The 21,046-nt window shown below is 47.1% G+C and overlaps 1 protein-coding gene across 8 annotated transcripts in view; it reads left to right on the forward strand.

Moving 5' to 3' along the window:
- The window catches only part of camta1a (calmodulin binding transcription activator 1a), a 420,451-nt gene that overhangs the window by 81,144 nt on the left and 318,261 nt on the right, over positions 1–21,046 (forward strand). The gene's annotated exons all lie outside the window — the stretch shown is intronic.

Consider the following 21,046-nt stretch of genomic DNA (forward strand, 5'->3'; position numbering starts at 1 on the left):
GCTGTCTTGATGACCACTCTGAAGTGAGATGGTGAGAACTGGGTGTAGTACTGTACTGTTGGTGATCCTTCTGAGAGTTTGTGTGCTCTAGGATAGGCCGTTGCGGGGGACGGTTCTTTGGACAGGATGCTGTTGTCTTTCCTCGTGCCTCTACCTGCTCTGCTCCGCAGTGCCATCCGTTCAAATTCTCCGCCGATCGAGAGAAATCAAGAGCAGCGCGATTCCCTAGGAATACACCTTGACTATGAAGAAATGCTCGGTTTTTTTCCGTTGCTTGACTCTGGCTGACAGCCGGGCACGAGGGAGAGTGTTTTACAGATCCCAGGGAGCGCGCTGACTAACTGCACATGACCTCCAGCATTGAATGATAAATGGCAATAGAAGCGTGCCTCATCCATTGCTGTCTCCCCTGTTTGCTGCCTGATCTCATTCCCGCTAAAGTGCTGGGAAGAAAATCTAGCAGGGAAGCTGGGCTAAGAGACCGGGAGCACAAAAACCATGCAGTGGCCCTGTTTCGCTTGCCTCGTCGGGTGTCCGTTTCTCACCAGGAGGGAATTCTCAGGGAATTCTCATTCCCGGATGACTAGGATCACCGGCGCGTTGGCTTCCAAAAAAAAAAACACAATCTATTTCAAAATCTGTAAAAATGAGAGAGGCGTAGAAACCAAACCACACCTTCCACTCAAGCCATTTGGCCCAGACTCAGTCATGAAGTGTATTTAGATGTGTTTAAGTCCTGGAGACCCTGTACCTACACCTCACTATTGGATAAGAAAGGTCTTGTCTGGCCATCAGCTGCCAATATTATCTATGCTGTATTGGTCCCAGTGCAAAACTGAATTAATCCTACGGCTTCCCTACTTTTCTCCGAAATATAACAAATTTAGAAGCAGAGTGAAGTAACGATTCCAGGGATCAGTCAGTGACATGACAGCACTGGGGAGTGCACGCCACACTAGGCCAGCAGTTCCCAGTGAACTCTGCTCTGGGCCTCCACCAGCGCACCCAGGGTGGACCTGATATCTCCCTGCACGTGTGCGGGACCCGTCCTGCCACAGATCTCTTCTGGATGCGTGCGTCTGTACCGTGATTTCGGACTGGGAACTGCTGGCCTAGTGTGGCGTGCACTCCCCAGTGCTGTCATGTCACTGACTGATCCCTGGAATCGTTACTTCACTCTGTTTAAGACTGTGAACACCGAGTCCTCAAGAGCTTCTGCTCAGCCAGGGCCAACCAAATTTCACATCTTGTTCTGCTATTGAGAAATGAGCTAACAACGATTACAAGAGTGATCTTGGCAGATTCGCTCAGAATTGGGTGGCCCTTGTTCTGTGTTCAGGGCAGCTTGAGACGGGCCTCTGAAACAGATGCACCACTCTTTACTATCCTGAAACTGTTACAAGGACGGCCTTTTCAATGAATGTATGAATGTATGCTGCTATGCTTGGTGATTACATCACCGGCTCTGGGGATCCTCCATAATTGGCTCCTTGGAAGTGTTTTGGAGAAGCCAAACAACCAGATTGCTGTTTGTTTTTACCTTTCCATATATTAGTAACGTGTTGAGACTTCATAAGCAGCCTGGGACTTATTTCAGAACTCGCCAGTTCTAATTAGTAATTTATTCTTAACATATGCCTTGATAGTGGCCCTTTCCAGTTATTCATCATTAACTCAACTTTAATTAGTTACTGATTCATGCTTGGCTGTGTGGACAGGAGCAGGTCTTCAGGACAGCAGCCCCGTGTTTAACTACCAGAAGAGAAGGAGTTGCCTTTGATGCTCCAGCAACCTCCTTGCCAAACGTCTGTCCAATATTTTTTTTTATAGAATCCAGCAATCAATGAAAAAGAAGGGGCAAAACGGTGGTATCGCTTAAAAATGAAACAGTCTTCAATCTAAAAAAAAAAGGAGGAAAGAGAAAAAGAACAAACCCTTTGGTTATTATTGTACTGAATTTATTAGACTTTGATCCAGCGATTAGATATATTTTAATTAAATTTGAATTGATCGCTGTAGAGTTTCACCCCTGGCTTTTCAATAACAGTGTCGCTATTTTTAAGCTTTCTATAAACACGTCTGAATTAATCTAGCCGGGGCTGTTGCCACACGGGTGTCGATAAGGACACTCTGTGGGGGGAAAAAAATAATAATCAAATATAATAGAACAACAAGAATGAAGTAAAAACTAAAAAAAAATGCATCGCTGTCGCTCCAGGAGAGCCAAGTCATTTCAATTATCCCCATGTGGTGCCTTCCACTGAACGTGGCGATCATTATCTTCTGAGTGCGCTACCTGCCGTCTTTATTAAAGCTGTAGCACGCCATATTGGCTATAGGAATCGGAAATGTACACACATTTAAGCACGAAATTTGAAAGTGCAGCAGAGCCCACAAGATTGCTGTGCGCTGTGATGAGACCAGGCGCGTGTTACGATAACAGGATTCTGTGCCATGACCAAATTCAAGGGCTTCATCTTTGCCTAATGCCCTTAATATGCTTAATAGCACGGCGAACCGTGAGACGCCGGGCTATGGGAGAGACGCCGCTTTGCGGAAATGAGGTGCCCGTTTCAAAAGCACAATCTCAAGTCAACATCTCGGGAGCCGGCCATCCGCACGTCAGAAAGGAGTCGGTTTGCCCGTTGCTGTTGTGGTCGGAAAGAATGTGTTACTGCGGAGCCGGCCGTTTTTTAAAAGATCTGGAGCGCACAAGCTCCGTGCCAGGCAGTTTTGAGACTCAGGCTATTTTTAGATGCCGAGGGCAAGGCCGTCAGCTTCAGCCACAGATGGGTAGTTTACAGGCCTCGACAGTCACGCAAAAACGCCCGGGCTGAGATCAGGACGTCGGAACAGCCTGTCGGTGCTCGGAGCTCATCCTGTACATTGAGGACCATCAAAGCCGACCCGACCTGCTGGCATAGGGATGAATAGGGATGAAGGGGAGCTTCACTGAGTCACAGATCAGCCTTCGGAGCGATGTGCCGTGTGGGCGCACATGGAGAAGATCTGATCAGAGCTGGATGTGCCGTGATGCCACAACAGAGCGACAAACCTCTCGTCGTCTGCGACAGCAGCCGAGATCCAGCGACGTCGCCTTTCGCCTTACCGCGGAGCGCGGGCAAACGCCAGCGATGCAATTTTTTTTAATTCTGGGGACCGATCACCAAGCGTCCTTGAAAATTAAAGGACCGTCGGTCATTCGGGTCTTATTTTAATGTGTTACTTTTGCAAAATGTTTTTTTTTTAAAAAAAAGTCTGTTGCATTTCGAGGATAATAATTGAGAAACTGTCTTCTCTGCAGCGTCTACCAATCTGCAAACAAATAAAGAGATTAGGGGTTGTTTTGTGCTTGAAGTTGATTAATTTTGCATGCAGGGATATTTCAGGGCTGATAACCTCCTTCTGCTGTTAGTTAAATCCGGTCTTTTAAAAAAAAATAGAAAAAAAAGTCTGAGATTCCGTTTCTCTACATGCAGGCGTGCTTCGGGGAATTTCAGTGAGCCGAGCTGTGGTCCAGATCACATGTACGTCGGGCATCAAATCAATCCGCTGGCAAAAATGACACCGACCTTTTAGTACTTCGTGAAAGTCAAACACGTACTCAATCAAGGGATCTGCCATAACTTCAAACTCATATCTATAGCCGCAGCTTCATTTTTACACGTTTGAGACTCCTTGCATAACACTGGAGAGTTTACCAGCAAAACAGTTTCCTTCAGTGCAGTGCTGTGCTGGAGATGTCTTTACCTGAGCTGAACTTCTCGTGTCACAGAAGAAGGAACGTTGCTGCCTTAAAACTGTAATTAAAAATGGATGGCTTCCTATTTTACTCTCCACTCAAAATGATGACAGGAGGAAGGAGGGAGGGAGGGTGGGGGGATGCTTATTTATGTGGCCTGTGGTTTTCAGCAGGCAAACCTCATTTTCTCTAGCAGTGGGATAGAACCAAGTATAAAACAGAGCAATTTTATTTTGGACTAAGATGGGGCCCACAGGGTAGTTGTCATTTTATTTAAGGTCAGAGGAAAAATGGGATTGGGGCTGCGTCCGGCCGGCTGTTGGAAAAGGATCCTAGCAGGGGGGCCTGCCAGTGCCATCCATCGCGGAGAGCGGCTCTCCCTCCCAGCGCCGGGGGAGGTCAGGTCACTCAGGCGCGGGCACCCCAGGGGAGCGGGAGGGGACTGTCACCCCAGCAAGCGCGGCGGCCGAGGCCCCCGTCTCAGGCCTCTGAACGAAACAGAGCAGGCCCGGGCGCAAACCCGAGAGCTTGATCGCAGCTAGCAGAGTTCGCCTGCTCCGCCCAAGGCCGCCGGAGGAGCTCCGCCGCCTTCCTGCAGGTCCCCGTGAGCCGCGCTTCTGCACGCTGGTGTAGCGAACAGTTCTTTCCAGACCCTATGCAGACGACACAATCCGAAGAAGTGGGGAAACACTAGGAAAAGGTCATGCAGGAATACGGGGCTGAAAACAGGGGGGCGTGTCCAAAGTGCGCTGGTGCACGGGGGAGGTGTGGCCGAGGCGAACAATCCCAAACTAATCCATAGAGGGAATCCAAAAACACAAGAAAGTCCATAGCCAGGTGATCCATCCAAACAAGGAATTAAAACCACGAACCGGGTCGGAACCGGCGGACAGGGAACGGGAACAGAGGTTAAAACCTTAACGGGACCAGGCGCTTCCAGGTCCCGGACTCGCACGGTGCAGAAACCAGATGCAGAGCCAGGATGAGCGTCAGCGCCTGGCTTTTAAGGTGGGCTGGGAAAAGGGGTCAGGTGCACAGAATTAAGTCTGAAGTGAAAGGGCTGGAGCACCCTTAAGGAGGGGGGACTATAATCGTGACAGCTGGCCTTCCCCGACAGGCGCGGCGCTCGCTTTACTTGTTCAGGCGGCGGAGGAGAGCTCCTGCACGCGCAGCGCGTTTGCCCCGTGCAGAACTGCAGAACATCTGGGTTGGCGGGGCGAGCGGGAGTGCTGTTATCGCACCTCCCCCGGCGAGCGCCAGTCAGCCCCGGATTCCGGCGCTTCTCACCTGCCAGCAGTGCGAGCGCTTAATGGCTTCTCGGCGCTCGTACTTGTTAATGGCGAGTTAAATATCTGGGTAATTAAATAACAAAACGGCTGCCGTGCGCTATGCAGTGCTTCCAGCACAAATGCGGCCCCCGCTGAGGCAGGGGGCCTCAGTTAGCATCTTTCCTCTCCCCGGTCCTGCAGATCCTTCTGCGGCCTTGCTCGTCCCTGCTCGAGCTCGGCCCGGTCCACGGGCTGGCCAGGACACGGGCTTGGAAGAGGCCGGTCCCACTGCACCTTTCAGGCAAGGCAGGGTGAAGTCTTCAGATCAGTCGGGCCCCAGCAAGCAAGATGGGCTGACTCTCTGTGACTAGACTTATCTTCTTGAGTGTGTCAGTCAGTAGTAGGGTGCTAAGGACTGATGTGAGCGACTAGTAGGTTTTTCCTACAGCTTTGTGCAGGGGAAGTAGATTCTCAAGGCAGACAGATCCCTTTGCGATGCAGCTGAAGGCTGCGTTTACTGCATCATGGAGGGAGGTGCCCAGCTCTCCGGTCTGCACTGCCACGCTGACTGTTCCAAGCGCAGGCGTGTTGAATTAGGCTCCTCTTTAAAGCCTGCCCTGGAAGTATCAGCGTAGTATTTAATGGACTACATCCCTCCACAGCCCGAGGCAATGGTAGCAGCCCCAGGAGAAGAGTCAGGTGTCTGTGGGGCAGTTGCATGTTGGATGACCTAAGCACCACAGCATTTCGATTCACCTGCTGAAGGCAAGCTATGTAAAAGCCCCTGGAGTGGCCCTAGACGAGCCCTGCCAAGCGATACCAGTTGTGTTTATGCCCTCCTACTCCCTTGAACTCACCCTCCCTCCTGCACTTGACTTGAACGAGATTTCTCAAGGTTTTGTCTTGATCATTTATTTTTTCATAAACTTGCCTGCTCCCTGGCATCAGAAGGCTCTCGGCCCTACCCAGCAGCTCCTCTCGATGGTCGGCTCGCAGCCCGCGTCGCCTGGTCCCGCCTGTGTCAGGGGCAGGAGGTGGCCCTGGTTCCTCAGAGGTTACTCACCCACCCACAGCCCCGTGTGCAGAGGAGAAAACTTCACTCTAGCGCTACCCTGGGCAGAAAGCGTTTGTGCTTCCGTACGCTGCGTCTTTTCTCGTCCTGGGGCTAGCCCTGATGTGCTCTGGCGAGCCCCAGCTTATTCGACCGGGCTGTCCGCTTCCTTTTCCCAAAGCCGTCCCTAAGGCTGCGAGGTGATCGGGTGGCTGCAAGTGATCAGGGCTTTTGCTGCTTTGTCTTTATTCTGTGTTTTTTTACTCTCTCTCTCTCTACGAGTTGCATGGTGTGCCAGTCTGAGGTTAGAGGTGCAAAAAGATAACTGCCTCAGCGACAGATCATTCATAATAATCTGCATTCTTTCCAATGGTGAAATCTGAACACTTGTTTTGACAAGTTGAGCCTTTCAATGATCCCTGTGACATTTCCCTGTTATTTTTTGGTTCATTAGTTCATATTGCCTGCTTTCGTGTCCACAAAAGCAGTTTGTGGTTTCATTAATTCATTTATTAATAACAAATCGAACTGTTAGCACTTGCAAGGTTTTGCTTTGTCCCATTTTCATTTTTATCTCGGCCGTTTCTCAGGCAGCATTTCTGAAGGCAAGTCTCACTTGTGCCAGGATATTTCTGAGCATAGCTTGCCGGCGCGGGTTTGGAAAGCCTGTTTTGTTGTCGGACGCTGGCTTGGCGTCCACGCGGCCAGCTCTTCAAGTTGTGAGCTATTCCTTCGACTCAACATCAGCAGGACTTGCAAATTATAGTTCAGCTGGTTTTACAGCAACAAGACAAACTCTGAGTCTTAGGCACAAGGGCCAGCTGAAAGCTGACTGCAACGTGCAGCTAGCTAGCATGGAGGCTGCGGATTCTGCAGACCCGCTCAGAATACACAGCAGGACTTACAGTACACGTGGGCGGCTCTGAAGGTTCACAGGGCGTGCCAGTGGAAAGACAGAAAAGCACCTTGCAGGTCTGAGCAGTTAGAATACACTGATTGGGCCCCATAGCGAACCTGTCTGCTGCCTTGTGTGTCCTTCATTTGTCAAAAAAAAAAACCTTCCTCAATGAATTCTTTAACAGGGCCTGCCTAGGACCAAGTACGGAAGTAAACAGTGAAGCTGGTCCACTAACAAGCTCATGTCTTTTGATTTAAATTCCTCTCAGTTCTCTAAACCTCCATTATACATGAAACTCCTTATAAAAAAGTCATAAACACATGAATTCTCCCTGCAAACCAGTATATTACTTAGCATACTGATTAATTATATGCAACTATCATCTATTCTGACATAAAAAAATGCTTTTGCTCATTTTCAAATGGGTCCAGAACTGGCGGAATGATATTCGATGTATGAGATGTGCCTAGAGCAAAATAACAGCTGTACTTAACAGTAGCACCATGCCAAAACCACTCAGAAGTCGTTGTGGGGGGGCGGGGGTACTACTTTCTGCTACCTTAAAAGATCCCCAGAATTAGTGTCCAAAGACAGAATGTACAGTTCTGCTGTAACTGAAACTGAAAAGGAGCAGGACTAGATTTCCTTGTTAGGATATCACTTGTGTCTGGTCTGCTACCTGCGGGTACAGTCTCAGCAGGATTTTCTGCCAATTCTGAATCAATGCTTTGATCAGGAGAGACCACTGAGCCCTCATGAAACATTAAGAATAAAAAGGGTGTAGATATTAAAACAGTACCAGAACAAGCTCAAAGCCGAGGTCAGCACCAGATGGTTTGAAGGCAGGTTTATTCTGTAAGTTTTAGCTTTCATCAAGTTTGGGAAGCACGTTTTTGTGACAAGAAAGCATTTAAGTCAGGTGCTACACATAAGGCAAACACCAGATCAGTGATCCATCAACCTAAATAACCCCACAGGTGCTAAATTGGGTTACAATCCAGTCACATAGTGGGTCAGTATGTATTAAAGGTCCTAGACTAACAGTTAATCGTGTTGGAAGATGAACAGAGTAAATCGGCACTGGTGTTGCTCTCACAATGCTGTGCAGTGAAACTCCCATCAATGGCAACAGCCTGAAATGCCCCCCTACCCTCTTACAGAGCTGCTTCACCAAGAGGGCTGTTCCCTTAACATCACAGAGCTTCCTGTGGCTTGTTCTGGACACGCATGATCCGCCATCACTAACACACGTGATCCGCCATCACTAACATGCGACACCCAGTGGGGATCCATTACTGTAGACAAGCAGCTGTGCAGGTGTTACCCTTCTAGGGGAGCCTGAGGAGTGTAATCTGGATTCCCATGATGCACAATGGTATCGGCAACCGAAGCCGAGGCTGTCCGTCTCTCAGCTGGCCCATCTGGAATAGGGAATCCAGTCTTGGAATCGTTGCCCATGGCAAACTGGGCCTGGATCTGTTACCAGTGCTTCCAGGCACTACTGACAGTCAGTAGAGTTACTGGAGTCTTGCAGTTATGGATGGATGGGTTCCAAGTCCCCGAGTGACTTCCTGTGGCAACACTCCCACAGACCCTTCTCTCTCTTCCACTGCGCAGATGCACCTGCGCAGTCGGATGTGCTTCTCGCAGGCCTGCAACCCCTGCGGGGTCTTTTGTGCAGGCAGGCACTGGCCCTGCACTCAATCAATCAAAGTTTATTTAGCAAATGCACAACAATACAGCGTGCAGCAGTAGTTGTTGGCAATGAAATGTCTTTTCTACGAGCTCACCGGGGGAGGGGGGATAAAAATCACAAAATGTAAGTTACAAAATAAGGTTACATAATGATAGATAATAATGCTATAAAAATGAGTTAGCATTGCATAATGAATAATGAACTGCAAATATCGATGTTGCATTTTTAAAAGGTTTTGTTTTACACATTGTGACAGCTTTAGGATGGTCAGGTCATAGCCAGATGCAATCTTAATGCCGTAGCCACAGTGAAAAACCAACAAAAATAACCTGGGTTTTTCCCCTAAACCAAAAAACAAAACCTAATGCCCTCCTTGGAGCACCAGCTGTACAGGTCTAATGATTACTCTAAATCCTTACTAACTGCTCACCCAGTTTTTCAGAAACCAGGACTAACAGTCTTGAGGGTCCTTCCAAACAGAGAGAGCAGCCCTGTCTCTGCCATGGCCTTTTAAAGGCACAGAGGCACAGCTAATCCCCGACAGCTGGAGCTCATCTGATAGGAAATGAGCTGGTAATTATCCCCTTTGCCTCTGGAAATGTAGTCCTCTGTCTTTCCTGCTCAGGGGAAACTACACATTTTTAAAGAGAAAGGGTTATAGAGGGCAGGGGCTTCTCAAGACTCTAAACCCAAAGTCTACTCCCTCTATCACCCTGCACAACACTTCATCACAATATATAGCATATACAGTAAACCAGTGCAACAGAACAAATCAATCAGCTTTTATAAATGCTGCTCTAAGTGCATTTAGGCATGTAGGAATGTTTTAGTTGCAAGTTTATGCTTTTTTCAGGTTACTTTCACAGGAAGGGCAGGCTCATTGGGGGCTGATTATTTTCTCTTCTGGGAAAACTGGCCCTGGTGCGAGTGTGTGTTTCTGTGCCTGTGTGTGTGCCCGGTGATGGACTGGCGTCCCGCCCCAGGGCGTACCCTGCCTTGTGCCCGCTGCTTGCTGGGCTAGGCTCTGGCTCTTCCGTGACCCAGCAGGGGAAGAAGCAGTTAGATAATGGATGGGTGGCTGAATATTTTCTCACACTAGGTAAAGTACTGTGTATTGCACGTTCGAAATGACAGCTGCATCTCTTCTCCCTGCGCTTCAGTCCCAACAGTCAGTCTCATCCTGGAGGGCATTTCCAGTGTGAGGGATTCAGGTTCTCTTCTCTAAGGCACAGTCAGGCCTGCATGTATTCAAGAGCTGGTGTGCACCTGGGCTGTGCACAGTGTACGGTATAACATCGTGAACTCTGCCAGCATCTCTTTTGGGTGGGGAAGACGTTTTTCTAGATCCTGCTGATGGATCATAATCAGATTTGTGCTTTTCAACCTGTTTCTTCACAGTTCCTGCTGCCTTTTGCTGTGTGCATCCCATTCAAACCAAGGTGCTAACTTACAGTACGATGTATGCAAGATGACATTTTCTGCCAGACAACTTAATCCAATTAATATGTTAGATAATTACGAAACTACAAACCGTACATTATCCTTGATCTCATTTTCGTGGTTGTTTTTTAAAATTATTTTGGTGTATCTCACTTAAAATATTATCTTGAGACGCTAGAAATGCATGCTTTATTTCAACACATGTCGTGCTTTATGTCCAGGCATATTCCATAAGGGTCAGAGCCTAATTCTGCACCCCTACACTCAGAGATGTGTAAGAGGAAAGTGTCTACAAATATCCTCTTCTTCTCAAGAGTGTGCCTCCGATCGCCTAATATTTTATGAAACAGACAAAAAGAATTGTCTAGTTAGTACAGTCCCAGCAGTATTCTCTGATCATGTTTCACAATGAACACTTTTTTCACTTTTTACCATATTGAATAACAGCTGTTAAATTGGGTTCAGGGATACCAGCTACTGAAGATTTTGTTTTACGTTCCTTTTTCAGCTTCTGGAGAGAAGCTGTACTCCTTACTTCATACACATGTAAATTAATCACCCTGCATAATGTGCGCAACGCACAGCATATGTACTCATCAGTTCCAGTATCTGTTTGGATACATGAAAAAAAGTACAGAAATCTCAAAAATTCCAATCGCAAACGCCAACAGGATCTCCCAGGATTAGACGTCAGGTTTTCCGCAGGAGAAGATAAGTAGGGTGTTGTTCTTTTGTAGTTTATTCCTAAAAGGGCTACAGCAGATTAGTTTAATAACAGGAGAAACTGTCCGGCGATGGACTGGTGTCCCGCCCAGGCCGTGTCCTGCGCCCCTTGCTTGACGGGACCCCCCCGCGACACTGAACTTCACAAATTAAAAATTCCCTTCCCGCGCAACAGAGGTGGGCTGAGCGCCAGCCCTTCGTGGAAAGACACGCTGCGTGGATCTTTTTACTTCATGCACATGCACATGAATCATCCCGCGCGGTGCGAAATATGTCCTCCTCAGTCCCAGTATTTGTATGGATGCGTGGGAATCATAATAAAAAAAAAGAAGTGGAAAGAAATCTCAAAATTGGAAGTCCCCGGGTTATTAAAAATGATTGAATCCCACCAAAAACAGCGAGTCGCTCTTTCAGCGGGAACCCTGCCGGTTGGTTTCCTACGATAAGCCCGATGTTTAATTATTCCTGTGAAACGCGGCAGAGGTACTGTGCCGTTCAGCTCTGTTCAGGCAAACTTAGGAAGGACTGAAATCCACACAGAGCAGCTTTGTTATCGCCGATAATGACTGTAATTCATCCGTCTTTTTACCGTAAGGTTCTGATAGTTCCTCTGGTCGAAAACCTGCCTGTTAAACGAAGCCAAAGCAAGTGGGACAGTTTTCTTTGTGTATTGTCAGCGGCTGTGCTTGAATGTGAATACAATATAGTCATTGCCTTTTTTTTTTTTTTACGGGGTGGCTCAGTAAGCCCGTTCGTGACAGCGGCATTTCATTTTTTCCAAATGTTATTTATTTATTTTTTTTGATTCTTGATCTAATTTTCTTTGTTGTGTGCATAAACAAGGAACTCGCAGAAATTCAATTACCCCAGTCTTTAGAGAGCCGCCGTACGGAGATGTATCGGCGCTCTCTCTCTCTGTCGGAGACGCCGAGTGGAATTTCTAATTTATTCAAACTGTGCCTGTGTCCCAGTGTTAATCATAGAAAGTGTACTAAAATGCATGGAGTGGAATGCCTTAGCATTGCTTAAGCCCCTGAGGTTAATTTATGTAGTGGCTTTAAATATATATACAGTAGATATTTAGCAATGCATTAAGAGTTACAAGCCAAAGACTGTGCTATGCCTTAGAAAAGTTTACCCTGATATTTGCCAAGTGATTTGGGAGTTGGTTTTTTTAGACCAAGTTCTTCCCTGTTAAACAGCCCCAAGAGTGTTTTTCTGGGCGCCCTGGTGACCTGTAACAGCCTTGCCGTGTGTGATGGGCCGAGGTCGGACTTCAGCCCGCCCGTCCTGTGACCCGGTCCTGTTCCGCAGTCTCTCTCAGCCCGGCTGTCTCACCCTGTCGGCAGCGGCAGCGTCTGCGGCTCTTATTCAAGAACGGCTGCCGACGAAGGGAGGGGGGCAAATTAGCATCGCACAAGCTCGAGAAAATGGAACCAGGATCCCAGCAAGCCCATTGATATCACATTTGTGAAGTGCGCCATATTAGTGGCAGTCTCCGGAACAAATGCAAATTTCTGATGGATTCAGCAGCAGTCTTGAATGAAGTCAGGGTTCGGCTGTGCTGCTCTACGTGCCCTGCAAGGTGTTCAGGGTTATGGTTCCAGATGATCTCTGGAAAACTGCGCTCAAAAAGCTAAATAAAACTTGCCAGAATACTTTCTTAATGTTAATCTGTCCCAATCCTTTTGCCTGTTAAGCTTGCTGGGCTGTGCCACTCAGGGGACACGGGTTTGACTCCCTGTAGTCTGAACAGAGATGCACCAGCAGTGAACTCAGGAAACTGATTTGCATAAACTGAGGACACATTGGGACACATACAGATGAACATACTTCCACGGACAATGACAAGACACTCCACTGAGCGCTACCCTGGAAAAGGGAGGTGACTTTAGACCTCAGACATGTGCTATTGGACCCTGGTGACGTTTGTACTTCTGTGGACTGGTGCTGTTGGACCCTGGTGATGTTTGTACTTCTGTGGACTGGTGCTGTTGGGCCCTGGTGTTGTTGGTGCCTTCTGTGGACTGTGATGGTGTTGGACCCTGGTGCTGTTGGACTCTGATGATGTTTGTAATTCTGTGGACTGTGGTGCTGTTGGACCTTGGTGCTGTTGGTACCTTCTGTGGACTGTGGTGCTGTTGGACTCTGGTGTTGTTGGACTCTGGTGATGTTTGTAATTCTGTGGACTGGTGCTGTTGGGCCCTGGTGTTGTTGGACTGTGGTGCTGTTGGTGCCTTCTGGTTTGGTCTCTGATGCTCAAGATGGCCCCAAAGTCCCAGTTCTGTCCACTGGATTACATGCATTTATGCTACAAAGGTTTCACAAAATAGTTTAAAAAGGCTTGCAAGTTTTATAAGAACGTATACTGTGCAGCAGCACAAAAGTGCTGAAAGGATATGAACTAGTCCTTTACAAATGTCCCACAAAACTCACTTGCCACTCATTTGGCTCAGCTATGACATTCTGCAATAGTAATTTTCATATATTTTTATGTTAACAAAGTGTGGCCTTAGACGTCTGTGTAATAAGAAATTATTACAGTAATTCATAACCGCGCTGTGTTTTAAGAAGATTAAAAACATTTTTTTTAAATGCTGATCTGGATATGCACATTTAAGACGTTAAGAGTCCATGAGTTTTATTCTCTAGCTATTTATTTTAAGCTTAATTGACTGAATGTTTTGGGAGGTTTGACAGTTGCAAAATAAAGGACTAATAATAACATTCTGGAATTAAATTCTTAGTGAACAGCCTCCATTGTCCAGGATAATTTTATATAAGTCAGTCTCTCAAGCAAATGTGAACTAGCAGTCGCTCGCAGACAGTGTTGCACAGACACACTCAGAAAACCTTTGAAAACAAACCAAAGCCCCATCAGCATTTTGCTGTCGATAAACTGTGATTGAGCAAGCCATTACGCTAACTTTTATGTGTTTTGGCTAATTCTGTCTCCCCCTCTTCTCCTTTTTTACGATTTTGCTGTAGCTGTGTTTGTTGGCGACCTGATATTTATTCTCCTCCTAAAACAGTTTCATAGTGGCACTGCTTGAGTTATGTTAACGATGCTTTGCTTAACCAGCATCAATATGGATGACTCCTATTTGCTACAAGCGGTTTTGTGGCAGCATGGAGACAGATGAAACACTCGGCAGGCCTTGTGCGTCTGTTAATTTTTGTTTATTATGTATTTATGCTTTGAGCTCAGATACTCTGGGATCAAATGCAACAGTTTCAGCTTGGATCAGTGAATAATTCTGGCACTTAGAGGCTCCTTTCCTGAGTTGCTTTCCAGTGCATTATCTGGCTCTGCCTGATTTCTGTATAGTTTTTGCCAGGCAACTAAATTCTGAGGTTTAAGGTTGTAGTTGTGTAGCTGAAGGATCTGGGTTCTAATTTCTAAATTCTACCTCTTTTGAGTTTTTTTTTGCTTGTTTTTTTTTAATAAATAAAAAAGCAAATTATTTTCCATTCTGTGCCCACCATTTCGGAATCGCTAGTCGTGTCTTTACATCACGGCTCACAGTAATGACTTCTGTAACCAGATGGGGGAGAAGCAACAGCTGCAGAAAGGCTCCTCTGACCCACCCAACCTTCGAGCCTGCCATCCATCTGTTTACTTGCAGCAGGATCTGCTGCATCGTACAGGAAGTTCCTGCATCAAGATCTGCTGCAACGTACAGGAAGTTCCTGCATCAGGATCTGCTGAACATAGAAGAAGTTCCTGCATCGAGATCTGCTGCAACATACAGGAAGTTCCTGCGTTAGGATCTACAACAATGTACAGGAAGTTCCTGCATCGGGATCTACAGCAACATACAAGAAGTTCCTGCATCAAGATCTGCTGAATGTACAAGAAACTCCTGCATTGAGATCTGCTGCAACATAAAGGAAGTTCCTGCATCGAGATCTGCTGCAGCATGCAGGAAGTTCCTGCATCGAGATATGCTGCAGCATACAGGAAGTTCCTGCATCAGGATCTCCTGAACGTACAAGAAATTCCTGCATCGAGATCTGCTGCAACATACAGGAAGTTCCTGCGTCAGGATCTACAGAAACATACAGGAAGTTCCTGCGTCAGGATCTACAATATCGTACAGGAAGCCCCTGCAGTATGATCTGCAGCAACGTACAGGAAAGTCAGTGGCCAACTGCAGGAGAGAAACATCCTGAGTGAAGTCAATGCAGGTCTGCTGGCACCCAGGATGTTGCAGTTTCTCCTGGAACCAGGAGAGCTTATCCTAACTCTCCCAACCCTGCACCACGTGACGACAAGCTAATTGTGTGCTGCCGTTTGAGGCCTGCAGATCACAGTCTGCTAGTGACATGACCCAGGCTCCTACCTGCAACCATAGAGCTCCGCTTATGCTCAGTTCAGTACCTTCACAGATTGAAAGATTCGGGAATCCGCATTTCTATGGCCTTTGAGAAAGCAGGAGAAGAAAGTCCCTTTTGTATTTTCCCTTACAAGTGTTTTGTAAATATATTCATGACTCAAAGCCAAAGGATTGTGATTCATCAGTAGACGAGGACTCTTTCCATACCTGCTAATTACAGAGGGGCCAAAATAAGGGCTGGTGAACCTCCTCTGTAATGAGAGTTTTGATGGGCATCTGTGGTCCTGATACAGTACAATCTAGGACTGTTGAAGATAATTCTAGGTGCGCTGAGGAGTGTAGGACTGTGCAGTGCTCATTAATCAGGAACAGTCACAACAGAGATTACTCATGTGTCAGGTGTTCAGACGAGTACGCTGAAAATATAGCTCCCTTTGTTCCTGTGTATCTTCCATGTGGTTTAACCAACAGCAGAAACACATCAGACAACTTTGTTTTTACATCTCCTCTATTTTCCAGGATCTAGCAGGTTCAGTCCTGTTTATTTGAACGTCCCCTGTTTAGGGTTTTTACTGACAGTCTCATATTAGGTTTGGCACACTGATTATGTCAGCAAGAATAATAATAAGACAGCTTCAGAAAAGGTTCCACCAGGGTGAGAGAGAGGAAGTGTCAGGGGTAAGCATTTTGATGTCGCACAGGGTGCGGAGGTACAGTCTTCAGCTAATGGGGTCTGCATGACGCTCTCTGAAGTCTGTCGAGCAGCTAATTCTCCCCGAAAAACAGAAAAGCAGGGAAAATCGCGATATAAGCAGAAAAGGCGGGAGAATCCCATTGAACACACATAATGGGATACACAAGAAATGGGGAAAGTAACGGAAACATGCAAATGATACGAACTTCTCATTTCGTGACCATTCATAATTAATTTGTCACCTTCAGTAGCCCAGTGAAGTGGAGCGAATGATAGTCTCTCTCTCTCTGGAAGTTGTTCAGCAAGTCTTTCTTTCACTTTCTCTTCCCTGCGTAGAGCAGAGAGAGTCCATTACAAGAGCCTGCATGCAGAACAAGAGCTTAACCCTGCATTTGCAGCGCTGTGAACCTCGGTTGCATTTCTTAGGGTTCGCTTTTCCTTGATCCAACTCAAAGCCCTGGAAAAAAAAAAAAGAGACAAGTTTACAGTAATCTGCTCTGGGTTAGAAGTGGGCTTGTAGTGAAGCCAGGAAGGGCCATTTAAGTGGCTTTAATTAAAGAAAGAAAGAAAAGCGTTCGACTTGGCTACGTGCTGAGAAAAAAAAATTCAGCAGCTATTAAAAAAAAGGCAAACCTAACCTGCTATTTTAGGTTAGTCAGCAATTGAGCAATTGATGAAGGAAAAAAAAAACCAAGCAAAAAAAAACATACAGACTTTAACAAGTCTCTCTGCATTGCATTTTTACTGGTGACTCTGGAGCCAATTAGTATTTCCAGCCTGGGTAGACTGGCAGAGCTGTCCCAGCCTGGCCTGGCAGTGGGGGTCCGCAGCGCCAGTGGGGCATGTTGGCGGGGGGCGTGCCCTGCATCTCTGCTCGGATTCTCATGCACCTTAGTCTTGTCTTCTTTTTTTGTGCCTCCTCCCTCTTTCTCCGAACTCATATTCCCCTCGTCCTCTGTCTCTTGTGCACAAAGCCTTTGCCGGAAAGGAGCCCTACTGCCTGGGCTCCCCTGTGGTCTGGAACTCTAAAAATGGCAACTTTGAGTTTCCTGGCCTGGAAAAGTCATGTTAAAAGACTGTGTTTTTTTTTTAATTTATAGACGGTGGAGTTTGAGCTTGGACTATTCTGTTACTGCTGCCCTTTGGATGGATAGATAAAAGCTGTTTTGCTTTCGCCTGTACCATGAGTCCTTTATATATATATATCTCCACGGTATTAAAGATAAAGTAAGAAAAGGCTTTTAAAAAAGTCGTACATGGTGAAAAGCAATTTGATTTCGGTTCAATCCCAGCCTGGCTCAAGATGGGCTTGATGGCTTGTTAAAATGTCTCTGTTGGGCAGGAATAGGAGACTGGCTTCATCTGTCTTCATCGTAATATCAGGGTCACGGCTGGGTGGCTGAGCTAATCTCACACTCCTCAAAGCTTTTGCAAAAAAAAACAGTGAAAAGGATTGTTGCGCTTTCCCGGAGCTGGGGACAAATTCCTCAGCGTCATGAGATCAGCTGGACCTCTGCGCCCCTTGAGCTGGCCTGGGAATACTCAAACCTCCACATTGCTCGCTGGGTCCATACACCTCCCAGACCTGCTCGGCCCAGACCCAGATCTGCATAGCTCTGTGTGTGTGTGTGTGTGTGTGTGTGTCCGGTCGCAAGTACAAATCAGTTGTGTCCATCTGGGATTCCATCCTCAGCATCCGACCAGACAAACTCTGTCAATTGTCTGTCAATTTTCTGCCTGTTTTGTTGTTTTGTTGTTTCAGTGTGTAAGACTGTCGAACAGCTGTGAGCTGAAGTGAATGTTAACATGATCACAGGGCACGTTTCGATATGCATGAGGGGGGAAAAAACACCCGCCTGCTTTCTTTTCTCCAGTTGGCCTCATATCTGCGTATATAAATATGCTCCTACCCGTGCATCGATAGACTGTGGTTTCATTTCTGAAACATTGAACTAAGATGAGTCATGTTTCTCTCTCTCTCTGCATTGTATCCAATTCTGGCTCTGAGTAGATGGTTATGTATTCAGAAAAGTGACCTGAATAATAAAATCTAGAGGATTAAATACCAGCTTTAATTTATTATTCCTGATTAATTCAGAAAAGTAAGATTTAGGAAGACGGCTGAAGAGATGCAGCAGGACAAGACAGTCCGAATGGGATAAATGCCTTCTGATGACTTTTTCTCCAGCACGTGCGGAGCTCAGATTTTACGGGCTGAAGAAACAGAAGAATTCGAAGAACAGGCTGGAATGAGAACAGACTCTTCAGTCCCTTTAGAGCTCGCTCACGTCTTGTAATCCCAGTGATTCTGCCACAGCTAATTCGTCCAGGAGCCCATTGCCCTGGATTCAATGACATAACTTGGAGAACTATTTCAAGCTCACAAACTCCCCCTGGAATGCTTTTACTTCAGACCAATTCCAGCTTGCTGACTCTCTCTTTTTCTTTTATTTTAAGGATATTCCCATATGAATGTAGGCGGCGTCGGGTTTCAAGAAGCAGCACTGCTTCCAAATCGGCAGCGAGGATTCTTGAGTCTGTGAGCAGGCGCAGCTGGGTCTGGGCTCGCAGGGGCCGCAGAGAAGAAGCCCAGTTCTTTACCAGGTCAATTCTGCCACGGCGTCCGTGGAAAGAACTGAAAATGGCTTTCCCGCTAGAAACTAGACCCCCTTCCCATCCGGCTGTCTGTCCATCCGTTTTCCATCCGCTTTATCCCGGTCAGGGTCGTGGGGGAGCCGGAGCCTATCCCAGCAAGCAACCGGCGCATGGCGGGCTACACCCCGGACAGGACACCAGTCCATCACAGACACAGACACGCACACTCACACCAGGGCCAGTTTTCCCAGAAGCCCATTAACCTCCCGATATTTTTTTGGGACTGTGGGAGCAAACCCAGGTGCCTGGAGGAAACGCACATTGAACGTTGTGGAGAACGTACAAACTCCACCGCCTTCTCGTTGTACATCAAATGCCAAAAATTGTAACCAGCAGGGTTTTAAAACCATCTGCTTTTACCGATATCTTTTTAACATAAGATAAAACCGTGGGGACATTTACTGTGTCATGCACCTCAGCTCTGCATCTGACTCTGTCCCCTCCATTGGACATGACCTCCCTACTTTCTGAGGGGACCTGACTCAAGCACCCAAGTGCCTTGAGAGGCAATGACAAAGCCAATTCAATGGACCAGACTAGAGGACACAATTGTAAACCACAGGGAAGTGTATTTAAGGCTCAAGGCACTTTTTGAACTCAGAGGACTGTATCAGAGTGGAACAAGCTACCCAGCCATGTTGTTGAAGCTGATACCCTGACTTCTTTAAAAAAACATCCAGATCAGTTAACTACGTCCAAATAAACAAACTAAAGGGGCCAGATGCTCTCCTCTTGTTTCTACCCTTCTGTATGTTCTTCCAATAAATCCTTCGCTGTTTGCCTCTTGCCATCCTGGCCTAATCATGGTTAACACTGTCCCACTAAGATCAAGTGGCCTGTCTTGAAATAGGGCTGCTGTATGTGATATAGCACCAGAAAACAGTGTGGCGAAAACACGAAAACAGCAGTATCTTGCATTCATGTAAGAACACCAAAGAAGGTTGCAAGTGACAGATGATCCATGGTGATCCAAGAATCCCATCATGCTGTTTCTTGATGGATCTCGCAAAATCAGTTTCAACAACATAGCTAGGGTTCCAGAACCTCAAATTATGCAGAGACGGCATCAGAGGTCTTGTTGAAGCCTGATGGTTAAGCTGCTACGGTTTTTGTGAGAGGGTGGAGTTGGGCGTTGACGTGGTTGAGATTTGTGTTGTTCCAGAAGGAAGCACGATCAGGGAAGGAAGGAGCTCAGTTGGGACGGAGATGATGAGTTGGGGTTGGTCAGGGAGCAGCTTTACGGTGAAATGTGATTCAGTCTGAGCCGTGACACGGGCCTGGATCTACACATCGGGGATCCCAAGACCAAGGAGGTTAACTAAGCTGTCTGTCCCTTTTCCAAACCCAGGTTATAAAACCTGTTCTACACAAATTCCCCCTTTTTAAGTCAAGACCGGTTCCTACCCCACTCCCTGTGTTTAGGCTGAGCATGCTGGGTGTCTGGACTCGAGGGTGTGATGAGAGAATAAGGGCTGGCGTGCTCTTGTCCATAGAGGGCGCTGTTCTGCGTCTCACTGGGGACTCACCTGGCGCTGCTCTGGGGACCCCGGTTGTGAAGGCCAAGAGCTGCTTGTTGTTAATGTCGTGTAAAGCAGAAATAATGTGATGTGGTGGGAATGGTGATAGGGAAGACAGCGAGAGGCTGTGGGCTGTCAGTGTGTCAGGCAGCCGCTGCAGTTAACAGCTTCCAGGAGCATCAGTCGCCTGTTAATTACCGGCAGCCAATTGCAGCCCAGGAACCTTTTTTTTTTTGGAGGTTTGGAATGAAATGTCCCGTGTGACACGCGACAGCGAGGGAAATATCTTAAACAAGCAAACAATTTGCTTGCCTGGATAAGAAGGGAGCGAGCCGGGGCTGGGAGGGAGGTGATCGGACTGCACGATTACAAATGTCACTCGGCTCGTCAGCCTCAGCCGTCCTGCTGGAGGTCCGGGGGGGTTCCAGAGAACAGCGGCTCACCAGCCCAGAGTGTCAGAGCACATGATCCCCCTGGACAGGACAGCAGTCCATCACAGAGGTACCCCCCCAGCAGTGCTGTACCCCACTTTCACAGCCGGGGTACAGTGACTCACTCAAGGCACGCCAGCGGAGCCCACAGCTGGGACTCGAACCCACAGCCCATCAGCCATGGGTCCACAGGCTTAATGGCTTCTCTACGCCATCTCCAACAAGTGATCAGACTGATCCTATATGACCCGAAATCCTTACATTTTATAATTATCTTTTAATTAGAAACCAATTAAGACCTTGCGGCAAATAGATATTTGGCTCAATTAAGTAAGGAGTTTAATGAACTGATCTGAGCCCGTCTGGAATGGAATTGAGAGGGGACGGCTTTTGTTGGACTCAGTTTATCGCCTCAGCTCTGTGCTACGCCAGCTTCTAATGATAACTATATGTTATCTAAGACCACCTTCTTGCAGCGTTTCGTGTTTTTAAAGGCCTAGCACCTTACACTAAATTAAACCGTCCAATAATCAGAGCACAGAGGACTGCATCTGGGTTGTGCACCCCTTGGACACTAATAGAATTAGACAACAG

This window comes from Lepisosteus oculatus, chromosome 25 (assembly GCF_040954835.1).
Source record: "Lepisosteus oculatus isolate fLepOcu1 chromosome 25, fLepOcu1.hap2, whole genome shotgun sequence".
NCBI lineage: Eukaryota > Metazoa > Chordata > Actinopteri > Semionotiformes > Lepisosteidae > Lepisosteus > Lepisosteus oculatus.